Source organism: Bufo gargarizans, chromosome 4 (assembly GCF_014858855.1).
Source record: "Bufo gargarizans isolate SCDJY-AF-19 chromosome 4, ASM1485885v1, whole genome shotgun sequence".
Taxonomy (NCBI): domain Eukaryota; kingdom Metazoa; phylum Chordata; class Amphibia; order Anura; family Bufonidae; genus Bufo; species Bufo gargarizans.
Genome location: NC_058083.1, coordinates 59,998,915 through 60,008,961, shown reverse-complemented (window position 1 = coordinate 60,008,961; position 10,047 = coordinate 59,998,915). Strand labels below are relative to the sequence as shown.

Sequence of the window (10,047 nt, the reverse complement as noted above, 5' to 3'; positions counted from 1 at the left end):
AGCGCCACGAGAGGCGTCCTGACACCAAAACTGACCAAGTTGTCCTCAGCCAGTGTCCAAAACATCACTTTTGTCAAAATGAATCAAGCCTGGATTCGGGAGGATTCTCACACTCCTCTGACTGATGCCGATGAATAGACCTGGCTTTGCTGGCGGTGCCTCATCTTGCCACTGTTGCTGCCAACCTGTACCATATGGCTGCTGCGGCCACCTTGGCTGCTAATCCCCTACTACCACCGCCATTAATGCAAAGCATCTGCCACTACTACCACCACTATCAACATTACTTCTACTATAAGTACTACTACCCAGAGACAGCCGACCTACTGCCTTGTATGTTCCAGCCTGTTATATGATAGAGGACATCACAGGAGGTAGAAGAGGACTACAACTCCCAGCATATCCAGCCCGTTATTATGTGATATCAGAGGATATTACAGGAGGTACAAGAGGAAAGGACTACAACTCCCAGCATGTCCAGCCCGTTATTATGTGATAGAGGACATTGCAGGAGGTAGGAGAGGACTACAACTCCCAGCATGTCCAGCCCGTTATTATGTGATATCAGAGGACATTACAGGAGGAAGTAGGAGAGGACTACAACTCCCAGCACGCCCAGCCTGTTATGTGATATCAGAGGACATTACAGGAGGAGGTAGAAGAGGAGAGGATTACAACTCCCAGCATGTCCAGCCTGTTATTATGTGATATCAGAGGATATTACAGGAGGAGGAAGAAGAGGAGAGGACTACAACTCCCAGCATGTTCAGCCTGTTATTATGTGATATCAGAGGACATTACAGGAGGAGGTAAGAGGACTACAACTCCCAGCATGTCCAGCCTGTTATATGATATCAGAGGACATCACAGGAGGTACAAGAGGAAAGGACTACAACTCCCAGCATGTCCAGCCTGTTATTATGTGATAGAGGACATTGCAGGAGGTAGGAGAGGACTACAACTCCCATCATGTCCAGACCGTTATTATGTGATATCAGAGGACATTACAGGAGGAAGTAGGAGAGGACTACAACTCCCAGCATGCCCAGCCTGTTATGTGATATCAGAGGACATTACAGGAGGAGGTAGAAGAGGACTACAATTCCCAGCATGTCCAGCCTGTTATTATGTGATATCAGAGGTCATTACAGGAGGAGGCAGAAGAGGAGAGGACTACAACTCCCAGCATGTCCAGACCGTTATTATGTGATATCAGAGGACATTACAGGAGGAGGTAGAAGAGGAGAGGACTACAACTCCCAGCATGTCCAGCCTGTTATTATGTGATATCAGAGGACATTACAGGAGGTAGAAGAGGAGAGGACTACAACTCCCAGCATGTCCAGCCTGTTATTATGTGATATCAGAGGACATTACAGGAGGAGGTAGGAGAGGACTACAACTCCCAGCATGTCCAGCCTGTTATTAGGTGATATCAGAGGACATTACAGGAGGAGGTAGAAGAGGAGAGGACTACAACTCCCAGCATGTCCAGCCCGTTATTAGGTGATATCAGAGGACATTACAGGAGGAGGTAGAATATGACAGGACTACAACTCCCAGCATGTCCAGCCCGTTATTATGTGATATCAGAGGACATTACAGGAGGAGGTAGAAGAGGAGAGGACTACAACACCCAGCATGTCCAGCCCGTTATTATGTGATATCAGAGAACATTACAGGAGGAGGTAGGAGAGGACTACAACTCCCAGCATGTCCAGCCCGTTATTATGTGATATCAGAGAACATTACAGGAGGAGGTAGGAGAGGACTACAACTCCCAGCATGTCCAGCCCGTTATTATGTGATATCAGAGGACATTACAGGAGGAGGTAGAAGAGGAGAGGACTACAACTCCCAGCATGTCCAGCCTGTTATTATGTGATATCAGAGAACATTACAGGAGGAGGTAGGAGAGGACTACAACTCCCAGCATGTCCAGCCCGTTATTATGTGATATCAGAGGACATTACAGGAGGAGGTAGAAGAAGAGAGGACCACAACTCCCAGCATGTCCAGCCCGTTATGTGATATCAGAGAACATTACAGGAGGAGGTAGGAGAGGACTACAACTCCCAGCATGTCCAGCCCGTTATTATGTGATATCAGAGGACATTACAGGAGGAGGTAGAAGAGGAGAGGACTACAACTCCCAGCATGTCCAGCCCGTTATTATGTGATATCAGAGAACATTACAGGAGGAGGTAGGAGAGGACTACAACTCCCAGCATGTCCTGCCCGTTATTATGTGAAATCAGAGGGCATTACAGGAGGAGGTAGGAGAGGACTACAACTCCCAGCATGTCCAGCCTGTTATTAGGTGATATCAGAGGACATTACAGGAGGAGGTAGGAGAGGACTACAACTCCCAGCATGTCCAGCCTGTTATTATGTGATATCAGAGGACATTACAGGAGGAGGTAGGAGAGGACTACAACTCCCAGCATGTCCAGTCCGTTATTATGTGATATCAGAGGACATTACAGGAGGAGGTAGAAGAGGAGAGGACTACAACTCCCAGCATGTCCAGCCCGTTATTATGTGATATCAGAGAACATTACAGGAGGAGGTAGGAGAGGACTACAACTCCCAGCATGTCCAGCCCGTTATTATGTGATATCAGAGGACATTACAGGAGGAGGTAGGAGAGGACTACAACTCCCAGCATGTCCAGCCCGTTATTAGGTGATATCAGAGGACATTACAGGAGGAGGTAGAATATGACAGGACTACAACTCCCAGCATGTCCAGCCTGTTATTAGGTGATATCAGAGGACTTTACAGGAGGAGGTAGAAGAGGAGAGGACTACAACTCCCAGCATGTCCAGCCTGTTACTATGTGATATCAGAGGATTTTACAGGAGGAGGTAGGTGAGATACAAGGCTCCGCCCACTGACATCATCACAGATCCTTTACCGCCTCTTCGCTTTTGCGCTAATGAACTCCACCCCCTGATGCGCTGATCACATGACCATGACGTCATTACAGGTCCTGTACCAACTGTTCTCTAATGAACTCCACCCCCTGATGCGCTGATCACATGACCATGACGTCATCACAGGTCCTGTACAAACTGTTCTCTAATGAACTCCACCCCCTGATGCTCTGATCACATGACCATGACGTCATCACAGGTCCTGCAGCTCTTTGTCTAGTTCCACACCGGTGTCCGGCCGCCATGACGGAGAGTCCCCGGCCCCTCACCCGCTCAGGTCAGTGTGGATTAGTGTATCCATATTCAGGGGCTGAGCCCTGACCGAGCACAGACTATGCGAGGTGATGCTGCCCTGAGGTCTGCTCCTCAGTGTCTGACCTGGTGAGAGGGGCTGACGGCGGAGCGTACCACAATATATAGGGGGGGGGGCGTCTGTGACAGGGGCTGACGGCGGAGCGTACCACAATATATAGGGGGGGGCGTCTGTGACAGGGGCTGACGACAGAGCGTACCACAATATATAGGGGGGCGTCTGTGACAGGGGCTGACGGCGGAGCGTACCACAATATATAGGGGGGGGCGTCTGTGACAGGGGCTGACGGCGGAGCGTACCACAATATATAGGGGGGCGTCTGTGACAGGGGCTGACGGCGGAGCGTACCACAATATATAGGGGGGGGCGTCTGTGACAGGGGCTGACGGCGGAGCGTACCACAATATATAGGGGGGGGCGTCTGTGACAGGGGCTGACGGCGGAGCGTACCACAATATATAGGGGGGGGGGTGTCTGTGACAGGGGCTGACGGCGGAGCGTACCACAATATATAGGGGGGGGGCGTCTGTGACAGGGGCTGACGGCGGAGCGTACCACAATATATAGGGGGGGCGTCTGTGACAGGGGCTGACGGCGGAGCGTACCACAATATATGGGGGGGGCGTCTGTGACAGGGGCTGACGGCGGAGCGTACCACAATATATAGGGGGGGGCGTCTGTGACAGAGGCTGACGGCGGAGCGTACTACAATATATAGGGGGGGGCGTCTGTGACAGGGGCTGACGGCGGAGCGTACCACAATATATAGGGGGGGGCGTCTGTGACAGGGGCTGACCGTGGAACGTACCACAATATATAGGGGGGGGGCGTCTGTGACAGGGGCTGACGGTGGAGCATACCACAATATATAGGGGGGGGCGTCTGTGACAGGGGCTGACGGCGGAGCGTACCACAATATATAGGGGGGTGTGTCTGTGACAGGGGCTGACGGCGGAGCGTACCACAATATATAGGGGGGGCGTCTGTGACAGGGGCTGACCGTGGAACGTACCACAATATATAGGGGGGGGGCGTCTGTGACAGGGGCTGACGGTGGAGCATACCACAATATATAGGGGGGGGCGTCTGTGACAGGGGCTGACGGCGGAGCGTACCACAATATATAGGGGGGTGTGTCTGTGACAGGGGCTGACGGCGGAGCGTACCACAATATATAGGGGGGGCGTCTGTGACAGAGGCTGACGGCAGAGCGTACTACAATATATAGGGGGGGGTGTCTGTGACAGGGGCTGACGGCGGAGCGTACCACAATATATAGGGGGAGAGCCCCTGTCACAGACGCCCCCCCCCCTATATATTGTGGTATGCTCCGCCTTCAGCCATCCCCCGGAGAGCCCCTGTCACAGACGCCCCCCTATATATTGTAGTGCGCTCCGCCGTCAGCCATCCCCCGGAGAGCCCCTGTCACAGACAATATATAGGGGGGGGGACGTCTGTGACAGGGGCTCTCCGGGGGATGGCTGACGGCGGAGCGTACTACAATATATAGGGGGGGCGTCTGTGACAGGGGCTCTCCGGGGGATGGCTGACGGCGGAGCACACTACAATATATAGGGGGGGGGGGCGTCTGTGACAGGGGCTCTCCGGGGGATGGCTGACGGCGGAGCGTACCACAATATATAAGGGGGGGGGGGCGTCTGTGACAGGGGCTCTCCGGGGGGATGGCTGACGGCGGAGCGCACTACAATATATAGGGGGGGGTGTCTGTGACAGGGGCTGACGGCGGAGCGTACCACAATATATAGGGGGAGAGCCCCTGTCACAGACGCCCCCCCCCCCCTATATATTGTGGTATGCTCCACCTTCAGCCATCCCCCGGAGAGCCCCTGTCACAGACGCCCCCCTATATATTGTAGTGCGCTCCGCCGTCAGCCATCCCCCGGAGAGCCCCTGTCACAGACAATATATAGGGGGGGGGGGGCGTCTGTGACAGGGGCTCTCCGGGGAGATGGCTGACGGCGGAGCGTACCACAATATATAAGGGGGGGGGGCGTCTGTGACAGGGGCTCTCCGGGGGATGGCTGACGGCGGAGCGCACTACAATATATAGGGGGTGGCGTCTGTGACAGGGGCTCTCCGGGGGATGGCTGACGGCGGAGCATACCACAATATATAGGGGGGGGGCGTCTGTGACAGGGGCTCTCCGGGGGATGGCTGACGGCGGAGCATACCACAATATATAGGGGGGGCGTCTGTGACAGGGGCTCTCCGGGGGATGGCTGATGGCGGAGCGCACTACAATATATAGTGGGGGGGGACGTCTGTGACTGGGGCTGACGGCGGAGCGTACCACAATATATGGGGGGGGGCGTCTGTGACAGGGGCTGACGGCGGAGCGTACCACAATATATAGGGGGGGGCGTCTGTGACAGAGGCTGACGGCGGAGCGTACTACAATATATAGGGGGGGGGCGTCTGTGACAGGGGCTGACGGCGGAGCGTACCACAATATATAGGGGGGGGCGTCTGTGACAGGGGCTGACCGTGGAACGTACCACAATATATAGGGGGGGGGCGTCTGTGACAGGGGCTGACGGTGGAGCATACCACAATATATAGGGGGGGGCGTCTGTGACAGGGGCTGACGGCGGAGCGTACCACAATATATAGGGGGGTGTGTCTGTGACAGGGGCTGACGGCGGAGCGTACCACAATATATAGGGGGGGCGTCTGTGACAGGGGCTGACCGTGGAACGTACCACAATATATAGGGGGGGGGCGTCTGTGACAGGGGCTGACGGTGGAGCATACCACAATATATAGGGGGGGGCGTCTGTGACAGGGGCTGACGGCGGAGCGTACCACAATATATAGGGGGGTGTGTCTGTGACAGGGGCTGACGGCGGAGCGTACCACAATATATAGGGGGGGCGTCTGTGACAGAGGCTGACGGCAGAGCGTACTACAATATATAGGGGGGGGGTGTCTGTGACAGGGGCTGACGGCGGAGCGTACCACAATATATAGGGGGAGAGCCCCTGTCACAGACGCCCCCCCCTATATATTGTGGTATGCTCCGCCTTCAGCCATCCCCCGGAGAGCCCCTGTCACAGACGCCCCCCTATATATTGTAGTGCGCTCCGCCGTCAGCCATCCCCCGGAGAGCCCCTGTCACAGACAATATATAGGGGGGGGGGCGTCTGTGACAGGGGCTCTCCGGGGGATGGCTGACGGCGGAGCGTACTACAATATATAGGGGGGGCGTCTGTGACAGGGGCTCTCCGGGGGATGGCTGACGGCGGAGCACACTACAATATATAGGGGGGGGGGCGTCTGTGACAGGGGCTCTCCGGGGGGATGGCTGACGGCGGAGCGTACCACAATATATAAGGGGGGGGGGGCGTCTGTGACAGGGGCTCTCCGGGGGGATGGCTGACGGTGGAGCATACCACAATATATAGGGGGGGGCGTCTGTGACAGGGGCTGACGGCGGAGCGTACCACAATATATAGGGGGGTGTGTCTGTGACAGGGGCTGACGGCGGAGCGTACCACAATATATAGGGGGGGCGTCTGTGACAGGGGCTGACCGTGGAACGTACCACAATATATAGGGGGGGGGCGTCTGTGACAGGGGCTGACGGTGGAGCATACCACAATATATAGGGGGGGGCGTCTGTGACAGGGGCTGACGGCGGAGCGTACCACAATATATAGGGGGGTGTGTCTGTGACAGGGGCTGACGGCGGAGCGTACCACAATATATAGGGGGGGCGTCTGTGACAGAGGCTGACGGCAGAGCGTACTACAATATATAGGGGGGGGGTGTCTGTGACAGGGGCTGACGGCGGAGCGTACCACAATATATAGGGGGAGAGCCCCTGTCACAGACGCCCCCCCCCTATATATTGTGGTATGCTCCGCCTTCAGCCATCCCCCGGAGAGCCCCTGTCACAGACGCCCCCCTATATATTGTAGTGCGCTCCGCCGTCAGCCATCCCCCGGAGAGCCCCTGTCACAGACAATATATAGGGGGGGGGGCGTCTGTGACAGGGGCTCTCCGGGGGATGGCTGACGGCGGAGCGTACTACAATATATAGGGGGGGGCGTCTGTGACAGGGGCTCTCCGGGGGATGGCTGACGGCGGAGCACACTACAATATATAGGGGGGGGGGCATCTGTGACAGGGGCTCTCCGGGGGGATGGCTGACGGCGGAGCGTACCACAATATATAAGGGGGGGGGGGGCGTCTGTGACAGGGGCTCTCCGGGGGGATGGCTGACGGCGGAGCGCACTACAATATATAGGGGGGGGTGTCTGTGACAGGGGCTGACGGCGGAGCGTACCACAATATATAGGGGGAGAGCCCCTGTCACAGACGCCCCCCCCCCTATATATTGTGGTATGCTCCGCCTTCAGCCATCCCCCGGAGAGCCCCTGTCACAGACGCCCCCCTATATATTGTAGTGCGCTCCGCCGTCAGCCATCCCCCGGAGAGCCCCTGTCACAGACAATATATAGGGGGGGGGGGGGCGTCTGTGACAGGGGCTCTCCGGGGGATGGCTGACGGCGGAGCGCACTACAATATATAGGGGGGGGGGCGTCTGTGACAGGGGCTCTCCGGGGGATGGCTGACGGCGGAGCATACCACAATATATAGGGGGGGCGTCTGTGACAGGGGCTCTCCGGGGGATGGCTGATGGCGGAGCGCACTACAATATATAGTGGGGGGGGGACGTCTGTGACTGGGGCTCTCCGGGGGATGGCTGACGGCGGAGCGCACTACAATATATAGTGGGTGGGGGGGGGACGTCTGTGACTGGGGCTCTCCGGGGGATTGCTGACAGGACACGGCATGTGGCGGACCCCACCGACCTGGTATTGGTGACCGATCCCGAGGAAAGGTCATCAGTAGTAAAAGCCGGAGATCCCCTTTATATATTACTGACAGAGGGACCCCTCCGACCAGTGACCTGACAGAAGGACCCGCCAACCAGTGACCGGACTGAAGGACCCGCCGACCAGTGACCGGACAGAAGGACCCGCCACTCCTGGACCTACAGCTGATACCCCGCAGACGATGGACTGGTGTGGAGCCAACTTGTGTCTGAAGTTCGGGTTATCGAAGAATCGCGTTATGGATCCTAAATTTCCGTTCCGGTCCGTGGTAGCGGAATCCATAGCGCGATTCTTCCATAACCCGAACTTTAATCACAAGTTCGCTCAACACTACTGCAGAGGGGACCTTTCCTCCAGGTCACAGTCTAATTACATCTGAGGCCAATGATTAGTGTCAGTCAAGAGGGTTCGGCCCTGATATCGGGGGCGCTCTCCTCCCTCTATGGGGGTTCAGTCCTGATATCGGGGGGGGGCGCTCTCCTCCCTCTATGGCGGTTCAGCCCTGATATCGGGGGGCGCTCTCCTCCCTCTATAGGGGTTCAGCCCTGATATCGGGGGCGCTCTCCTCCCTCTATAGGGGTTCAGCCCTGATATCGGAGGGGCGCTCTCCTCCCTCTATGGGGGTTCAGCCCTAATATTGGGGGGTGCTCTTCTCCCTCTATGAGGGTTGCCCTTTCGGTCTCTTTTACATTATAAGCAGAAAACCAAAGGGTCAGAAATTCTCCTGTAAAATGTCTGGTGAATCTGCGGCTCATAAACTGCTGCCGGCTGCCCATAGACTTCAAGGCTGCTGACTGCCACACCCCAATCATCTGGACGCTCAGAGGGCAGCGGGGTGAACTCCACCCTAATCCACCCGCAGGTTTCTGTTCTCCTCTGCCGCATTTCAGGATCCACAAGAGGATTTACAAAGATGGCGGCAGAATAGGCGGCTGACAGCAGAGTTCCTCCTCCTGTTTGTGGCGCTCAGTATTCAGTCTGTGTGTTATCTCCTATAGGTTCTGACTCCAGGAGGAGAAGTCCCCCCGAGAGATGTCCCCGTCCTCTGTATTCCCAGGACTGTCCAGAGGAGAAGCTCCCAGAGAACCATCAGGTAGATGGAGCTGAAGTCTCCCCAGAATCTGACCAGAAAGGGACTGAACCAAAGATCATTTTACATTTCTCTTCTTCAGGATGAAAATCTGATGGATGTTAAGGTTGAGGTTAAAGATGAAGAAGAAGAGGAGACGGATTTATGGGGCGATCAGCAGGGTAAGGAGGAGGGCTGTCATGGGTCCCCTGGATACTACTCCCATCATCTCATCATCACATGTAATAATCTCTCCTGTCCCTGTGTGTTTCCTACAGATGGACTCATAGAAGGAAATCCCCCCGAGAGATGTCCCTGTCCTCTGTATTCCCAGGACTGTCCAGAGGAGAAGCTCCCAGAGAACCATCAGGTAGATGGAGCTGAAGTCTCCACAGAATCTGACCAGAAAGAGATTGAACCAAAGACCATTTTACATTTCCCTCTTCCCCCTCCAGGATGGCTCCTGACCATGAGATGATCCTCCTTCCACCAGGCAGGGACAGTGAGGGTAAAGCATCTTCTCCTCTGTGTCTTCCTGTCCTTCTAGGTAGGGAGAGGACATCTTCACATGGCAGGAGGTGCGGTCATTCAGACTTACTTTGGGCTCTTAGGTTTGTGTAATGGAGCCTGCCGCAGACCTTTCTTCCCTGCTCCTCTGGAGCACCAGTGAAGATGAGGAGCCTCTCTGAGGCCCAGCGGTGACTGGACACCCGTGGAGTCCCTCCAGTCTTCTCCTCCGCTTCCTGAGATTCTCTGCTCCGGGGGGGGGGGGGTGACGTCAGCAGGGTCTGGAGGCTTGGCGCCCACTCGATGCCCTTCTGATGTTGGTGAGGCTGTGATCAGCTGGAGATTCTGGCTCCATTTTAAATG

The 10,047-nt window shown here is 55.9% G+C and overlaps 1 long non-coding RNA gene across 1 annotated transcript; it reads left to right on the top strand.

The window, feature by feature from the left end:
- Window positions 1-9,079: 9,079 nt before the first annotated feature.
- On the top strand, window positions 9,080-9,594 carry LOC122933953. Its single transcript, XR_006388617.1, has 3 exons — window positions 9,080-9,201; window positions 9,281-9,359; window positions 9,456-9,594. It is a non-coding gene; the product is annotated as an uncharacterized LOC122933953 (long non-coding RNA).
- Window positions 9,595-10,047: the final 453 nt, after the last annotated feature.